At 34.1% G+C, this 15,457-nt stretch overlaps 1 pseudogene; it reads left to right on the forward strand.

The window, feature by feature from the left end:
* Window positions 1-14,576: 14,576 nt before the first annotated feature.
* The window catches only part of LOC114092562 (calcium-activated chloride channel regulator 4-like), a 53,609-nt pseudogene continuing 52,728 nt past the window's right edge, over window positions 14,577-15,457 (forward strand).

Here is a 15,457-nt window from a genome sequence, read left to right on the forward strand (position 1 = left end):
GCAATCACCTCACATAGGCCCCAGTAAAATAATAGTGGGTAATTTCAATACACCTCTCTCACCAACAGATGGGTCATCCATACATAAACCAGTAAGTCTCTTTAGACCAAAACAATTTTATGAATCAAATGGACTTAACAGACATCTACGTAATATTTCATCCAACAAAAACTGAATATTCTTATATGTTCTTAGTTGCTTGTGGAACTTTCTCCAAACTAGCTTGAATTTTAGGCTACAAAGCAACTCTTAGTGAATACCAAAAAAAAAGATATGATTTCTTGCATTTTATCACATCATAATGAAATGAAACTGGAAAAAAAAATACCAAGAAACCCTACAGAAAATATAAACAGATGGATATTGAACAATACCCATTTGATGGTTCTGGGTAATCTGAATAACTATATGTAGAAAAATAAAATTAGACCCCTATCTCTCATCCTGAATAAAACTTAAATGAAAATGGATCAAAGACTTAGGAATTATAGAAGAAACTTTATAACTTCTTAAAGAAAACAGGGTCAATACTCCATCATATAGGTGCTGGCACTGACTTTCTCAAAAAAAAACCCCAAAATGCCTACATAAGAAAATCAGGAAGATTCTAAATAAACAAACTAGTGATGCATCTCAAAGCCCTTGAAAAAAGAAGAACAAATCAATTTCAAAACCAGTAGAAGGAAGAAAATAATTAATATAATAGACAAAATCAATAAAATTGAGGATTAAGAAAACAAAGAATTGATAAAATGAAGAGTTGGTTCTTTGAAAAATAAAAATGGTTGTTAAGCCTTAGACCTACCAGCCAAAAGAAACAGACAGAAGACCCAAATTAATAAAATTAAGAGATGAAAAAGAAGAAATCACCAAAGAAATCCAGAGGATCATTAGGGACTATTTTGAAAACTTATATTCCAGTAAATTGGAAAACCTAAAAGAAATGGATACATTTCTAGACACATATGATCTACCAAAATTGAATAAAGAGGACATGAAAAATCTAAACAGGCCAATAACTAGCAATGAGATAGAAACAATAATAAAAAGCCATACAACAAAGAAAAGCCCAGGACCAAATATATTCTCAATGGAATTCTATCAGACTATTAAAGAAGAACTAATGCCAGAGCTCCTCAAATTGTTCCATGAAATGAAAATTTCATTCTATGAAGTCAATATCATACTCTTATCAAAACTAGATAAGAGCACATAAAGGAAAGAAAATTACAGACCAATAAATAAATAGATGTATTGTGTCCATCTACAACCAAAATACATTTTTAAAAAATTAAAATAAAATAAACTACCTAGGAATAAATCTAACCAATGAGGTGAAACACCTCTACACTGAAAATTATAGATTTATCTCTGATACACTTAGATTCAAAAATCCTTAGTAAAATATTAGCAAATAATATCAACAACATATTAAGAAGATTATATATTAGGACTAAGTTGGTTCTATCCCAGGGACTTCAAGGATGACTTAACATGCATAAATGAATAAATTTAATCTATCATATAAATAGAATTAAGGATATCAATAGATGCAAAGAATACCTTCAACAAAATTCAGCACCTATTTAAAATCAAAACATAAAGAAGCTAAGGATGGAAGAAACCTACTTCAATATCAAAAAGCTTACATATGAAAAACCCAAAGTCAACATCATAATGAATGGGGAAAAACTAAAAGTACTTTCTTTAAAATCTGAAACAAGACAAGAATGTTTACTCTACTCTTACCACTCATATTTAAAATAGTGCTAAAAATTCTAGCCAGAGCAATTAGGCATGATAAGGAAACAAAAGGGATAAAAATAGGATAGGAAGAAGTCAAAGTATCACTGTAGATGACATAATCCTATACCTAAAAGATCCAAAAAAGCTCCACCAAAATAATACAAGAGCTAATAAGCAAATTCATGAAAGTAACAAGTTACAAAATCAATAAACAAAAATGAATAACTTTCCTATACACTGATAATGAATCTGTTAAGAAAGAAATCAGGAAAATAATCCCATTCACAATAGCTTCAAAAAATAAAACAGGGGGATGGGATTGTGGCTCAGTTGTAGAATGCTCGCCTATCATGTGTGAGGCACTGGGTTTGATCCTCAGCACCATATATAAATAAGTAAATACATATGTGTCCATCTACAACTAAAAGACATTAAAAAATAAAAATAAAATAAACTACTTAGGACTAAATCTAACCAATGAGATGAAACACCTCTACAACGAAAATTATAGAATACTGAAGAAAGAAATTGAAGACAAGAAGATGAAAAGACCTTTCATTCTCATAGATAGGCACAGAATTAATATTGTTAAAATGGCCATATTACCAAAAGCAAAATACTGATCCAATGGAATCCCTATCAAAATATCAATGAGGGGCTGGGGTTGTGGCTCAGTAGTAGAGCGCTCGCCTAGCATATGCGAAGCCCTGGGTTCGATCCTCAGCACCACATAAAAATAAAGAAAGATATTTTTTAAAAAAATCAATGATATTCTTCACAGCACTAAAAAAGCATTCTTCAAAATCCTTTTAAAAGAATAAAGGACCCAGAATAGTCAAACTAATTCTAAGCTGATAAAACAATGCTGGAGGCATAACAATACCTGACTTCAATCTATACTACACAGAATAGTAACAAAAACTGCATAGTACTGGCATAAAAATAGACACATAGATCAATGGTACAGAATAAAAGACACAGAAATAATGTACTTAGAAGCAGTCTTTGACAAAGGTACCAAAAACACATTGGAGAAAAAGACAATCTTAAACAAATGATCCTAGGAAATATGGTTAATCAAATGTTGAAGAACGAGACTAGACCCTTATCTCTCACCCTGCACAAACATCAATTCAAAATTGATCACAGATGTAGGAATTATACTATGCAATTTATAGAAAACATAGAGTTGACATTTCAACATACAGGCAACAACTTTCAAAGCTCAGAAAATAATGGCATGCTAATAAATGAATGGCATCAAATTCAGAAGCTTCTGAACAGCAAAGGAAATAATTAAAAATATGAAGAGAGAATAAGAAAAAAATCTTTGCAAGCTATTCATTTGACAAATCATTAATATCCAGAATATGTAAAGAACTCAAAAACTTAACAAAAAATCAAATAGGGCTGGGGTGTGGCTCAGAGGTAGAGCGCTGACCTAGCATGGGTGGGGCACTGGGTTCAATCCTCAGCACCACATAAAAATAAAATAAAGATATTGTGTCCACCTATAACTAAAAAATAAATATTTTTTAATTCAAATAACTCAATTAATAAATGAGTTTATGAACTAAATAGAATGAATACAAATGGCCAAAAAAATATGAAAAAATGTTCAACATCATTAGCAATTAAAGAAATGTAAATAAAAACTATTCTGAGATTTCATCTCAATCCAGTCAGAATGGCAGCTATCAAGAATACAAACAATAATAAATACTGGAGACAATGTGAAGAAAAAGGAACACTTTTACACTGTTGGTAGGATTGTAAATTAGTACAATGAATATTGAAATCAGTATGAAGATTCCTCAAAAGACTAGGAATGAAACTATGATATGAATTAGCTATTCTACTCTTCAGTATTTATCCTAAAAAATAAAAGTTAACATACTATAGCAGTACATGTATACCCATGTTCAGAGCAGCATGATTCACAATAGTCAAACTATGGAACCAGCCTAAGTGTGCATCAGTAGATGAGCAGAAAAAGAAAATGTGGTGTATATATACACAATAGAGTTTTATTCAGCCATAAGTAAAACTGAAATTTTGTCATTTGCAGGAAAATGGATGCAACTTGAGAGAATTGTGCTAAGCAAAATCCAGAAGGATAAGGGGTTGCATATTTTCTCTCATATATGAAAGCTACAGAGGAAAAAGTAAAAGAAAGATAGAGGGTGTCTCATAAAAATTGAAGGAAGATCAGAAAAGTAAATAAAAAGGACCCAGGGAGAGGGAGAAGAAAGGGAAAGGAAAAACATTTGGAAATGATATTGGCTAAATTATATTATTATATTGTGTGCACATACAAATATGTAACAACCATTATTTACAACTATAATACACCAATTAAAAACTATGAAAAATAAAAAGAATTTGTTAAATGATCTGCTGTTCAAAGGAAACGAGTTTAAGAGAGCCCCAACAGAATGGGAGAAAGTATTTGCCAGTTGCACTTCTAACAGGGAATTAATGTCCAGAATGCATAAAGAACTCAAAAAACTTAACATCCTGGGCAAAAGAATTAAAAAGACATTTCTCAAAAGAAGAAATACAAATGGCCAACAAATATGTGGGGGGAAAAAGTGTTCAACATCCCTAGCAATCAAGGATATGCAAATCAATTCTACACTAATATTTCATATTACTTCAGTTAGAATGCAATTATCAAGAACACAAATAATAAATGCTGGCAAGGATGTGGGGGAAAGGTACATACTCACACATTATAAGTGAAACTGCAAATTAGTATAACTACTCTGGAAAGCAGCATGGAGATGCCTCAAAAAATTAAATGGAACCACCATATGACTCAGCTATGCTACTATTCGGCATTTATCCAATTGAACTAAAATAGCATACTATAATGACACAGCCACATCAATGCAACTTTATAGCAGTGCAACTCACAATAGTCAAGTATAGAACCAGCCCAGGTATCTTTCAATAGAAAAAATGGATTAATGAAGTGTGGCATATATACATAATGGAGTTTTACTTTGCCATAAAGAAAAATGAAATTATGACATTTGCCAGTAAATTGATAGAACTAGAGAACATCATACTAAGTGAAATAAGCCAGACTCAGGAAGTCAAGGGTCAAATATTTTCTCTCCTATTCAGAAGCTAGAGAAAAGTAAGGAAAAATTGTGGGGGAAGGAGTATTCTGAGGATAAAAGGAAGACCAATAGAGTATAAGAAGGAAATTGAGTGATAGGGAGGAGGAATGGGAAAAGGAAGAAAATGTGGAATGAATGTGACAAAAATACTCTATGTTCATGTTTTAGCCAGTTTTTTAATGATTGTGATGAAAATATATGACCAGAACAATTATGGAGAGTGTAAAGTTTATTTGGTACTCATGGTTTCATAGGTCTCAAACCATAGATAGCCAATTCCATTGCTTTGGGCCAGAGGTGAGGCTGAATATCATGTCAAAAAGGTGTGGAGGAGAAAAGCAGCTTAGTACTTAGAACCAGGAAACAGAGAAAGACTTCTCTGCTCAATACAGACGAAACGTAAGTCCCAAAGGCATACCCTTAGTAACCTACATCTTTAGCTATACCCTACCTGCCTACAGTTACCATCCAGTTAATCCCTATCAGAAGACTAATGCACTGATTAGGTTGAAGCTCTCATAATCCAATCACGTCATTTGTAAACTATCTTGCATTGTCCCACACATGAGCTTTTCAGGAACACTTTATAGCTAAACCATAACTTTTGACCCCTTTCCCCCCAAAGCTCATGCCCATCTCACAAAACAAAATAGTCCATTTTCAAGCATCCCTACAGTCTTAACAACTCTAGCCTTATCAAAAATACAAGTTTCCGGGCTGGGGATGTGGCTCAAGTGGTAGAGTGCTTGCCTGGCATGCGTGTGGCCCAGGTTCAATCCTCAGCACCACATACAAACAAAGATGTAGTGTCCGTCGAAAACCAGAAAATAAATATTAAAAAATTCTCTCTCTCTCTCTCTCTCTCTCTCTCTCTCTAACTCTCTCTTTAAAAAAAAAAAAAAAAAAAAAAAAAACTACAAGTTTCCTCTGAGACTCAAGGCAAACTCTCAGTATGATCCTCCATAAAAATCAAAAGCAATTTACATATGTCTTCTACATGAAGACCCAGAGTAAACGTATCCATTGAAAAGGAAGAAATAGAGGCATAGAAAAGGGGATGGAAGCAAAGCAAGACCAAAATTTCAGTGGGGCAAACAAGTTCCATAGGACCACGTCCAGTGTCTGGAGCACAAGGCGTCATGCTATTCTTTTCAAAGGGCTTATATAGGTCCACCCCTATTGCCTTGCTGGTTTTAGCCCACATGGCCTCTCTCTTGGCTTATCTGTACTCTATTTCTCCAGATTTCCTCAGCACATGTTTTGCACTACTGGCATTTCTTAATTTGAGGGTCTCCACAGCAGCTTCAGGTTCCTTCTCACATTTTCACATATTGCCCCCTCCTGGGCTGCCTGCAGGGACTCCAACCCTGCTGCACTTTGATTGGCTTCCTAGGCCTTCTTTTGAAATCTCAGTGGAAGCCTTCATTACCTTCTAGCTCCCGTATCCTGTAATCCTGCAGAACTAGTATCATATTGTTTATGTCAACGTCTGCTGCCATCTCTAGCAGTAGACAAACCTCCTGGAACCAGGGCTCCAGTAGCCTCTGAGTGCCTGGGTGGCTGAACTGATGAAACAACTTCCTGCCCATCCTCCCTCATGCAAGTAGGGTACCCCAGTGGTATTTTCTCAAAGGAATTTTTACTTTTACATCCTTGTGACTCAGATGGGTGTGATCTTGCCAATTCCTCAGATGCCCTCAAGCCATCCTGGTGTCTTTGGGTAAAGTATTTAGAATCACCTTAGTGATTATAAAGTCTTCAACGACTACAAAGTACTTAGCCCTAGTTTTACACTTATCTAGCTGAACTTCAAGTTGTTCAAATCTTTCTGCTCTGCTTTCTGCTCCTGCTCATCACAGTAAACTTTGCTAAAAGCTGTCAGCAAAACTCATGCAACTACCTGAATGCTGTGCTTCCTAGAAACTTCTTTTCTCAGATTAATTAGTCTATCAGGTTTAAAGTCAGCCCCACAGAAAGTTTTAAGACTTTAAGAGAGAACATTTTCTTAGGGAAAATGTAGACAACTTCTTTGCTAAAATGTAACCTGAATGGCCTCTAGTCCAATTTCCAACAGAGACCTCTTCCTCCTCTGAAACTTCACAAACCCAGTCTACTGTCCACAGTTCTGTCAGCATCTTGGACTTTTTTTTTTTGTATCAAGGATTAAATCCAGGGGTGTTTAACCTCTGAGCCCCATCCCAACTCTGTTTTTATGTTTTATTTTGAGACAGGCTTTCACTAATTTTATCAGAGGTTGGCTTTGAATTTGTGATCTTCCTGTCTCAGCCTGCCAAGCCGATGGGATTACAAGCATGCACCAGAACAACCAGCTCATCGTGGACTTCTGAACTCCCACAGGAATCATCCATTAAGTTCCACTTACAACAATCTAAAACTTTTCCTGTGTGCATCCCTAAATGTCTCAAAATTTCTCCCACAAATTCCAAAAAGATCCAAAAGTTATGAACCACATGGTCACGTTAGTTACAGCAACGACCCCACTCCTGGTACTCATTTCTGATTTAGTCAGTTTTTTATTGTTGTGAACAATTTTAGAGGATGAAAAGTTTACTCAGGACTCACAGTTTCAGAGGTCTAAGTTCATAGATGGCCAACTCCATTGTTTTGGGTCCTATGTGCATCAAATCATGACAGAAAGGTGTTGAGGAGGAAACAGTGTCATACTTGGAACCAGGAAACAGAGACTTCTCTGCTCAACAAGAACAAATATAAATCCCAAAGACACACCTTCAGAGACCACATCTTCAGCTACACTCTACCTGCCTACAGTTACCACCCAGGTAATCCCTATCAGAGGATTAATGTACTGATTAGGTTAAAACTATCATAACCCAATCATTTCACCTTTAGCCTTTCTTGCATTGTCTCACACATGAGCTTTTTGGGCACACCACAAATCCAAACTATAACAATACATGTATAAATATACCACAGTTAATCCCACCTTCATGTTTATATTTATAATGCACCAATTAATAATGAATAAATAAAGAATACTTGTGGAAAAAATACCAGTGCAATAAAAGAAAGGGAATAGTGGGAAGGGAAGAAGGATGAGTTAGGAGATGGTCAATAGACAGAAATGGAATAAATTAAGTTCCATAAATGTATAATAATATCAAAGTAAACCCAACTATTATGTATAACTATAATACATAATAAATGCATTTTTAAATGTTCTAAAAGAAAAGAAAAAAATAACTGCTTTTGAGTAATTAAAGTATATATTCAATGGTCAGTGGACATTCCCTGATCACATGATGATTCCTACCATTCTGCCAGCCCTCTACAAATCCCTTGTATCTGTGTCTTCTCATATCTTTATATTCTCAACCTTGTGTAGCATTCTGATTTTATTTTATGGAAGAAAAATTGGGTCAGAGAGGTTAATGGCTTGATGACCACCAAACACAGTTCAAGTTTGTTATGGTTTGAATAAGTGTTTTAAAGGCTTTGAGGCACTATTGGCACTATTGAGAGGTAGTAAATCCTTTAAAATGTTAGTCCTAGTGGGAGGTCTTTAGGTTATTGGAGGCTTACCCTTAAAAAGGGGATACTGAGACCCTGGCCCCTCCTCATTCTCTCTTTTGCTTCCCAGACATAGAGTAAGAGGTTTTATCCATTAAGAACTACTACCATGGGGCTGGGGATATAGCTCAGTAGGTAGGGTGCTTGCCTCACATGCACAAGGCTCTGGGTTCAATCTCCAGCATCATAAAATTAAAAAAAAAAAAAAGAACTACCATGATGTACTGTCTCACCATAGGACCAAAAGCAATGGAGCCAACTGTTCATAGACTGAAACATTCAAAACTGTAAGCCAAAACAAACCTTTTCTCTTATTTAAAAGTTAATTATCTCAGGTATTTGTTAGAGTACAAAGAAGCTAACATAGAGCAAAGATGAAGACATTGTATAATGGTAAAACACATGTGCTTTACCAAACAAAAAGACTGAGTTTATATCCTGGCTTTGATAAAATGTCAAAATGATTCTGTGTAAATTGGCGAACCAATTTTTGGTCTTTACTTTTAGGAATACTATCTTATTAAATTGAAAGTTATAATAAATTGGCTCAAGTTATGATCTGAAATATTTAATTTTAATTTTTCTTATTTCTTGAATTTATGTTTCTCAGTGGTTTGAGAGTATTTACTTTTTGAAATGTTGTTATCTTAATCACCTTTATTAGTATGGCCATTTTAACAATACTATTTCTACCTATCCAAGAATGGGGGGTCTTTCATCTTCTAAGCTCTTCTTCAATTTCTTTTTTTATTTTTCTATAGTTTTTAATGTAGACTTCTTCACCTAATTTGTTAGATTGATTCCCAAACACTGGGGGTTATTTTTTTTTAGGCTAGTATGATTGGGGTACCTTTCCTAATTTCTTCTTCAACAGATCCATCATTGGAATATACAAATTGATTTGGGGGTATTGATTTTTGTATCCTGCTACTTTGTTGAATTCATTTATGAGTTTTAGAAGTTTTCTGGTGGAGTTTTTTTTTTTGATCTTCTATAGGATCATGTCATTGGCAGAAATAATTTGAGCTCTTCTTTTCCTATTTGTATCCCTTTAATTTCCTTCTCTTGCCTAATTGCTCTGGCTAGAGATTCAAGGACTATGTTGAATAGGAATAATGAAAGTTGTCTTTTGTGTCTGTTTCCTGCTTTTAGAGGGAATGTGCTCAGTTATTCTCAATTCAGAATGATGTTGGCTTTGCGTTTGTTGTGTATAGCATTTACAATGTTGAGGTATGTTCCTTCTAACCCTAATTTTTCTAGTGTTTTAAATACAAATGGATGTTGAATTTTGTCAAATGCTTTTTCTGCATCTATTGAAATAATCATATGATTCTTGTCTATAAGTCTATTGATGTGATGAATTAAATTTATTGATTTGTTGATATATTGATATGTTGAACCAACTTTGCATCCCTGGGATGAAACCCACTTGACCATGATGTATTATCTTTTTAATGTTTTTGTATGTAATTTGCCAGTATTTTATTGAGAATTTTTGCACCTATGTTCATCAGTGATATTGGTCTGAAGTATTCTTGATGTGTCTTTGGTTTTGATATCAAGGTGATACTAACCTCATAGAATGAGTCTGGAAGGGTTCTCTCCTTTTTTATTTCATGGAATAATTTGAATGGAATTGATGTAAGTTCTTCTTTGAAGGTCTGGTAGAACTTGGCTTAGAATCCATCTGGTCCTGGGCTTTTCTTTATTGATAGCTTTTGATGATTTCCTCAATTTCATTTTCTGAAGTTGATCTGTTTAAATTGTTTATATCCTCCTGGATCAATTTGGGTAGGTCATGTTTCTAGGAATGTGTTGAAGTCATCAAGATTTTTCTAGTTTATTGAAGTATAATTTTCAAGTTTCTGGTAATTTCTTTATTTCAATAGTATCTGCATTGATATTTCCTTTTTCATCAGACATTCTAATAGCTTGAGTTTTCCCTCTTTCTTTCCATTAGCTTGGCTAAGGGTATATCAAATCAATTTTGTTAATTTTCTCAAAACTATTTTTTCCATTGATTTTTTTAATTTTTAATTTTTTATTTGTTTTTTTAGTTATACATGAGAATAGAATATTTTTAATTATTTTTTTTATTTTATGAGACAGTGTAATGCATTAAAATTCTTATAACATATATAGAGCACAATTTTTCATATCTCTGGTTGTATACAAAATATATTCACACCAATTCGTGTCTTCATACATGTACTTTGAATAATGATGTCCATCACATTTCACCATCCTTGATAACCCCCTGACCTTTCCCTTTCCCTCCCATCCCTCTGCCCTATCTAGAGTTCATCTATTCCTCCCATGTTCCCTCTCCCTATCCCATTATGAATCAGCCTCCTTATATCAGAGAAAACATTCAGCATTTGGTTTTTGGGGATTGGCTAACTTCACTTAGCATTATCTTCTCTAACTCTATTCATTTACCTGCAATTCTCTTTTATTGCTGAATAATATTCCATTGTGCATATATGCCACATTTTTTATCCATTCATCTATTAAAGAGCATCTAGATTGGTTCCACAATTTAGCTATTGTGAATTGTGCTGCTATAAGTATTGATATGGCTGTGTCCCTGAAGTGTGCTGTTTTTAAGCCCTTTGGGTATAGACCAAGGAGTGGTATAGCTGGGTCAAATAGTAGTTCCATTTCAATTTTTTCAACGAATCTCCATACTGCTTTCCATATTCGCTGCACCAATTTGCAGCCCCACCAGCAATGTATGAGTGTGCCTTTCTCCCACATCCTCACCAACACTTATTGTTGTTTGTCTTCATAATAGCTGCCATTCTGACTGGAGTAAGATGAAATATTAGAGTAGTTTTGATTTGCATTTCTCTAGTTGCTAGTGATGATGAACATTTTTTCATATATTTGTTGATTGATTGTATATCATCTTCTGATGATATACAGGTCCTTGGCCCATTTATTGATTAGGTTTGTGTGTGTGTGTGTGTGTGTGCTTAGCTTTTTGAACTCAGTAGAATATTTGTAAAAAAAAAAAAAAGACTTTTCTAGTTGTAAATGTATCTTTTATTATTTATTTATATGTGGTGTTGAGGATTGAACCCACATATGCCAGGTAAGCACTCTACCACTGAGCCACAACTCAGTGAATTTTGACATTTCATATATATATGGAGTATAAATTCCCATTTTTGTGGTTGTACATGATGAAGAGACCCTATGATCATTTATTCACATTTGAACAATGGAAAGTTATATCCAATTTATTCTATTGTCTTTCCATCCCTATTCCCCTTTATTTGCCCTCCATTTGGCCATGTCCAATCCAGTGAACCTCCTCTTCTCCTCCCCTGCCTGTTGTGAGTCAGCATCTACATATCAGAGAGAACATTTGGCCTTTGTTTTGCGGGGGTTGGCTTATTTCATTTAGCATGATAGACTCCAGTTCCATTCATTTACTGGAAAATGCCATAATTTTGTTCTTCTCTAAGACTGAATAATATTCCATTGTGTATACGTACCACATTTTCCTTATCCATTTATCTATGAAGGGCACATATGTTGGTTCCATAGCTTATCTATTGTGAATTGAGCTGCTATAAATACTAAGGTGGCCATACCACTGTAGTATGCTGATTTTAAGTCCTTTGGATATATGCCAAAGAGTGGGATAACTGGGTCAAATGGTGGTTTCATTACAAGTTTTTAATTTTTTTAATCTCAGTTATATTTATTTTGTCTCTGATTTTAATTATCTTCTGTTTTCTACTGACTTTCATGTTGGTTTATTCTTTTTCTAGGACTTTGAGATGTGATGTTAGCTTATTCATTTGTTATCTTTCTATTCTTATAATGTATGAGTTGAACACTATGAACTTTCCTCTTAGAACACCCTTTATAGTGTCTCAGAGATTTTGATATGTTGTATTATTATTCTCATTTGCCTCTAAGTATTGTTTTATTCTACCTCTGATTTCTTCTGTTATCCTTTCCATCATTCAAAAGTATATTATTTAGTCTACAGGTGTTAGAGTGGTTTCTATTCTTTACCTTATCATTGATTTCTAATTTCATTCCATGATGATCTGATAGAATGAAAGCTATTATCTCATATCTCTATTTTGTTTATTTGCTAAGATTTTCTTTGTGGCCTAAAACATGTCTATTTTCAAAAATGTCCCATGTGCTACTGAGAAGAAAGTGTATTCAGGCATTTATGGATGAAATATTATATATATATATATATATATATATATATATATATATATATATATATATATAAAGTCTAAATTATTAATTGTATTTTTTAGTTTTGTAGCATCTCTGTTTAGTTTTTGTATGTATGACCTATTTAGCAATGTATGAGGCATGTTAAAGTCACCTAGTATTATTGTGTTGTGGCCTATTTTATTCTTAATATCGAGAAGGGTTTGTTTGATCTATGTAGACACTCCATTGTTTGAGGCATTAATATTTACAATTACTTTTCTTAAGCAGTATAAAATGACCTTTTTTGTCTCTTCTGATTAATTTTGGCTTGAAGTCTACTTTATCTGGTATGAGAATAGTAAGATGTTGTTTTTGAGATCCATGTAAATGGTATATTTATTTTTTCCCATTCTTGCACCTTCAGTCTGTGATCCAGAAACAATTTTGAGAAGGAATCTACAAGGAACAGTCTAGGAATTCTGCTTGGAAACCCTCATTAGCCAACTACCTAGCCCCAGAGGATCAGTCATCTAATTAAAGGACTTGCAAAATAAATCCTGACATGAGAACATATCATTTCAGTGATTTCAAAGTAAATGGCATCCCTTGGACTTGTACAGTGCACAACCAGAACAATCATGTATTATCAATTGTTCCCTTCTCATCCAAACCTCAGTTCAAACCACCAAATACATCTTTAGTATATAACATACAGACAGTATTGCTTCAAAAAAAAAGTGATAATCTATTGAGACATAAGCATCTTTAAATGTCTAAAAAAGGAGAGGGATCCTTAGGAACAGAACTCTTTCATCTGCATTAAGCCAGCAGTGAAATGACTGCTATTGGAATTCCTGTTGTGATTTTCTCAGATCCCAGCCAATGCTGTCAGTCTTCAGGCCCCTTAACTCTAGCTTCTGACTGATCCCATGACTGTGAACTCAATTAAACTATTTTCTCACTTCATCAGTAACAATATTTAGCATACTAGACCCTCTTCAAGAAAATAGACAAGTAAGCCTTAAAATTCCTGAAGAACGATCTACTGTGGGCTTCATTAGGTCAAAAAGCCTCATGGAAGAAAAGGACTACAATGAAGAAAATAGCACTACAGACTGAGGTTGCTAGCAAGATGAAGAGATTGACTCCATCATCCAGCATCTTCTCAACAATTCAGTGGGTTTGATTATGTAGAAGTGATCAACATAAGAATTTTTCACCACTAGATCGTAAGCTGTATTCTGGGACTATTAACCTTATACATCATTTATCCTCAGGCTTCCAAACACTAGAATATAAAGTGATAGAATTTTTGAAGTTGTTTTGCAGAATAACAAGGTTACCAGTCATGTGATTTTTTCAATCACTCATCCTCCAACCCCAGACTCCAAATCCAGCTTCTTCTCTGTTGTCATTATGTAACTCAGAGACTTCTTTGTCCAAATGATACAGACTGTCCTCTTTAGCTTACATCAACTAATGTTTTTCTCTTTGAAGGTTTTTTGAAAATGATAATGCTATTGATCAATTTCATTGAATATGTGCACAGTACTTTATAATTTATTCTATGATTTAATTAACCATAGATTAAAAATAGTCCATTTATGTAACAAGGGAACTAAACCTCAGAGCAGTTATATAAATCAGCCAAGATTTAATAGGCAGAAAATATTAAGTCAGGGTTAGAACCAACTCTAGATGACCCTAGAGTCTATGTCTTTTATCTTATTGCCAGGTACTTGCCTTTGATAAAGGATGTAGAAGACTGGGAAGCTTTTCAACATGCAGGATGAAGTGGTAGATTGTGACTGATGGGCGAAAGAGTTGGAATGGTTGGCAGAGACACTCCTCATCAGGCAGTTACTTTTGTAATGACAACAAAAGATAGGAATGCCTGAGATAAGCCCTGCTCCATCAGTCCATTCTCACTTAGTCATTCTCACATATTTTTTTCTTTGATAATAGGACATGGTCACTATAGCAACTACTTACTTGCCTGAAGTGACTGAAAAAAGATTTTCTTTCAAAAATGTTTCTATATGAATTCCTGAGAATTGGGAAAGAAGTTCTGAATACAGGAGGCTGAAAACATGACAGCTACAAACATGTATCAATATCTTCTCTGAAAAAAAAAAAAGAATGCTTTTTTTTTCAGAGAAAAAAGAATTCTAATGCTTCTCAGTTTTGCCACAAATTGATTGCATCAGAGTCTTTCTAACTAAATATTAAATTTTCTGTTCTGATGTTTTAATGATCTTTTTAAACATTCTTAAGTTCATTTTGGAGTTACAGCACCAGTCCTCCTCCCAGACAGAGATGAACCCGACACCAGGCAGTTCACAAACTATGGAAAGAAAGCAGAACACATTCATTTCACCCTCAACTATGTACTTGGAAAAATACAAAATGAGTATGGGCCATCAAGTAGGAAATGTGGTTTAGATATCTCATTTTAACAAACATCTCCGTTCACAGTTTTAAGTGCATACACTTTTCAAAACATGCTGTACATGATAAATTGATACAATTTTTGTCACTTTAAAACAAAAATTAATTAAGCAAAAAAGTTGGCTCTTCTAGACTAAATGCTAACCACAGAGATTTAAATATCTTCTTTAAAGTTCCCTTCCAAGAAGTCCCTATCTTTTACTTTGTCTTTTCTCAGGATTCCATTCAGCACATGTCAGTTTGCAATTTTGTTGAATCTATTTAGTGTCCAGAGCTTCACTCTCTATCCTGTATGAAAAATTATTTCAAGATTCTAGATCAAGAAAATATCCATGAGAGCTTTTCCAATGATTTACTGGTCCTTATTTCTAAGGCCCTTGCTCTCTCTATTCAAATATTCT

This window comes from Marmota flaviventris, chromosome 10, assembly GCF_047511675.1.
Source record: "Marmota flaviventris isolate mMarFla1 chromosome 10, mMarFla1.hap1, whole genome shotgun sequence".
Lineage (NCBI taxonomy): Eukaryota > Metazoa > Chordata > Mammalia > Rodentia > Sciuridae > Marmota > Marmota flaviventris.